This window comes from Mixophyes fleayi, chromosome 5, assembly GCF_038048845.1.
Source record: "Mixophyes fleayi isolate aMixFle1 chromosome 5, aMixFle1.hap1, whole genome shotgun sequence".
Classification (NCBI taxonomy): domain Eukaryota; kingdom Metazoa; phylum Chordata; class Amphibia; order Anura; family Limnodynastidae; genus Mixophyes; species Mixophyes fleayi.
In genome coordinates, this window is record NC_134406.1 from 264131206 (window position 1) to 264135332 (window position 4127).

Sequence of the window (4127 nt, forward strand, 5' to 3'; positions counted from 1 at the left end):
CTACCCTGGTCTCAGAAATAACGATTTCCTATCTCAGAATATATACAATACAAAAAATAAGTGCATATGCAATTATATAAATATGCGCCCTGCGCTATTTCCCTTAAATAAATTGATACCATACGTTAATTATGAGTGATCCAGTCACTTCTAGCTATGAATGGGACCCCAAAATTCACACAGTACATGTCACTTGGAGGTTCCAGACAGCAATGAAGGACATGGCAGTGGTACGGTTAACTGGGCTTCATTCCCCAACATGCAGAGGCAGGGGGCATCTGTCCCCCTGGGCAGATCCCATAGGGGGCTACCTTGGGCTAGGTCACTGGGCTGCATTTTTTTTTTTACCTAAATAGCCTGCAGAGTCTCGCCCCCAGGGCTAAAATTTGCCAGCCAGCCCCTGCCAACAGTAAACGAAGGGTACAGAGGCCAAAATCCCTGCCACAACAGGTGCCAGCAAATACTCATGAGACCCACTGTTCCTCTAGGTCTGCTCACAATTGCCATCACCGCAACCTCTTGCTGCACCACTCAGTTACAGTCATACAGAGGTGTGTGAAATATATTTTAATTGAAACAAAGGTTTTTGCTAACATTTTTTTTTTGCTTTTTAAATCCCGTTACTGCCTTAACACCCAGACTAAATTCTATTTTTAAGAGATGAGCTGATTTTACAGGTAATAACTTATCGTTTATAAAGGTGTTACAAACTTCCGCATACCATCTATTATTTTTTTTAATTTAGAAAGCGATGACAAATTACACAGCGTTGTACATTGAAGGAATCATGACAGGACACCAGTGACATAAAACAGTAGGTGAAGATGACTGTTCACATGAGCTTACAATCTAAGAGGTGCGGAGATCACATGATACAGAAAGTAGCGGAGTAACAATTGATGGGGAAAGTGCGGGTAGTTGTTGATGGGCATCAGCATAATTACCCTCCAATAATAAATATTAAAGCAGTGATCGGATGTTGGTATTTCTGTGTAGCTACTGGTGGTTTAGTACAGTTGGAACGAGGAGAGACAACAGAGGGCAGAGACATCAAACTCTAACCAGTCAATATAGAAATAGTAAAAGTCAGCTGCTGGCAACCATAACTGTCCATCAATTATCATGACTGAGTACTCCTTCCTCTCCTAGATCTAGAGACTCTCGTACGCTTGTAGTTCTCTCTCAGTTTGGACTGTGCATAGCCTGTTTTTCTTTAGCGTCTTGCTCGCTGCCGAAAATAAGGCCAGGACTGTTCCCCATTTTTTGCAGCACCTACTCTCACCAAGGAGCCAGCGGAGATCACCAAAAGGGGAACAGCGATGACAGTAAATATCACAGGAGTTGAATCTGCAGCCATCTCCAACTGCTGCCGGATGTATACATCTATGTGTATATACCTTATCAAGTTCTGATGACATTATAGCGTTGGGAATAAAAGTACATCATTTAACTTTGAAAGATTTTATCCAAAGTTATATTGTGACTGCAGATAGATGCATGGTACCCGTGCAGAAAAGTCTTTACAGGGAGAGTAAGAAATTTGGCTGATGGTTGTCGAACTATTTTATTTTGGGCTTTTATTTTTTTTTTTTTTTAACCAAGTTTGCAGAGGGGCCGAACAAGTCTCACAGGATTCCAAGAACATTATTTATGATCATGATCAAATACTAGGTGTCACTATTACAAGTCCTGCTTCTGCCAGGGGCACTAAAAACAGCACCATACATTGCTCAGTCTAGAAATAACAGTCATGGGGCATGGACGTGCACCTTTTTTGTCATAATGCTTAAGAGGTCATGAGTTTGCAAAAACTGTGTATTAGAACTTAAAAAAGGTTACTGTTTTGTGCTTAAATACATACCTGAATATACAATCTGCAGGAATTTCTATGTCCATGCAGATCAATACCATAATTGGATGCAGCGTGTGTATGTCTAACACAATATACAATGTAACAGAGCAGAGCTTCCCTTGATAATTTTTTTCCCTCTAGCTGCAGGGACAGGAGTTCCAAAGGTAATGTTTTCTATTACAAAATAAATAATAAAAAATATTACCTATACAAACACATACCACTACACCACTGTGGGCAGCACAGTGGCTCAGTGGTTAGCACTTCTGCTTCACACTACTTCGGTCATAAGTTCGATTCCCAACCCTGGCCTTATCTGTGTGGCGTTTGTATGTTCTCGTGTTTACGTGGGTTTCCTCCCACACTCCAAAAACATACTAGTAGGTTAATTGTCCGCTATTAAATTGACCTTAGTCTGTCTCAGTCTGTGTGTCTCTCTGTATGTTAGGGAATTTAGACTATTAGCTCCTATGGGGCAGGGGACTGATGCGTGCGCGTTCTCTGTCCAGCGCTGTGTAATTAGTTGCGTTATATAGTTGCTGATAGACAAAGTATTCTTAGAATGTTCCCATCAGTACATTGAATTTTAACAATACTAAAAATTAAAATCAGAATAGATTATTCATGAGGTCATTTTCATTGAATTGTGTGCAATTTCAATTTTTGTCCTACTCTAATTTCAAAGGACCCAATGGTACGCTTTCTCATTTTTAAATGTCACTACATACTAGAATACTTATTGTAATATTGAAAGTGAACATGAAGATAAGGTGAAATACTCTGCCATATCACCTTTTCTTTCCGCTGGGATGCTACTCTTAGGGAGAGGAATTTAATTAGCCGCGATGTTCTCAGGAACATGGCAGTTTTACTGTTACTACAGTAAAAATATATGCTCAGTTTTCCGCACACCTATAGGGAAAAATGAGCAAATATTTTAGTAAAAATATAGACAGTGTCTCTGGAATGCCCACAAGACACTTCACACTGAACTGAATTCCCCCTTAGTGTTAAACACTCAGAATAAATTGAAAGTCATAATGTTCACTTTAACTGTAGTGCTTAAATGTATCAACTTTGTCAAGAGGAATATCCACCATACCATTGTCTACATAGTCGTGGGAAAAAGAAAAGTACACCCTTTATCAAATGTGTTTTTACATATTTGGACACAACCACAATCTAGTGCTCAAGTACTTCAATTTGACCACTTTTAGTCTTATGACACAACATAATTCAGTATCTTGTATAACCACTTTAAAAGCAATAACTTGGGAGTAATCAAATACTCTAGCAATTTCGTCTGTTACATTGAATTTGAGGAATTTTTGCCAACTCCTCCTTACATTGTTTCAGTGCATTGATGTTTAAGGACATTTATGGGCCCAGCACAGTATCTCACTGGTGTGGAGTTGTAGTAAGATTGGCGATTTCAAAAAGTTGATTCTTTTCTTTTTCCGCCATTAATTTGTAGATTTGTACTATTGCATGGTCCACGTTTGATAAAGCTTTCATCATCTGAGAAATCATCTGTCTGATCATGTGTTCTGGTCTTGTTGGGTTAGTTTGCTGGAACACCGCACTCCTGAGATGATTAGCAACGGTCTTCATACAATCTCCATTTGTAAATAATCTAGCTCTAGGAAGAGTACTTTCAGATTATTTAGAAGTTGCCAAATAACCCTTCTTAGGCTGATGAGCAGCAGCCTGTTGCTTCTCAGAGATTACTGCAGATGTATTTTCTCCTTGACGTGGTGACAAACTGAATGCTCCAGATTTAGCTGCCAATTTCTTCTTACACATAGGAGGTAGAATTTCATGATGATCGAATATTGAGGTGCACTTGAGTAACCGTACCTGGGTCCAGTGACCTTTCTTAAAATGGAACAAGTAAGGGTGTACTTATTTTTTTTGCACACGGCCTTTTTACATTAGATTTATTTGTTGCTGTTTTACAACTTATGAAATCTTTTATTCTGTTCACACGTGTTGAGCAGGACTACATCAAATGGTCATCTATTCAATAAATCCCTATGCCCATTCCTGCTGACAGTTCCTATTTAACGCTATGAAATGCCAAATAACAAAATGAGATTTAAAAGACTTCGTTAATCGATGGTTTTATATGTTGAAAAAATATATACAATAGGAATTTGTATTTGCAGTTAAAATAATCTACATATAGATGTCACTAGTAGGGAACACACAATGGTCATCTTGCTCATAGGACACTCATTAGATCTTCCATGCTGCAGAAAAAACACAGAACACCTAC

At 38.8% G+C, this 4127-nt stretch overlaps 1 long non-coding RNA gene across 1 annotated transcript in view; it reads left to right on the top strand.

Annotated features, from left to right (window-relative positions):
- The window catches only part of LOC142159275 (uncharacterized), a 2758-nt gene extending 1786 nt beyond the window's left edge, over positions 1-972 (top strand). Inside the window, exon 2 of the long non-coding RNA XR_012692934.1 lies at positions 1-972. This exon is cut by the window's left edge and continues 1413 nt beyond it. This is a non-coding gene — a long non-coding RNA (uncharacterized LOC142159275).
- The last annotated feature ends 3155 nt before the right edge of the window (positions 973-4127 follow it).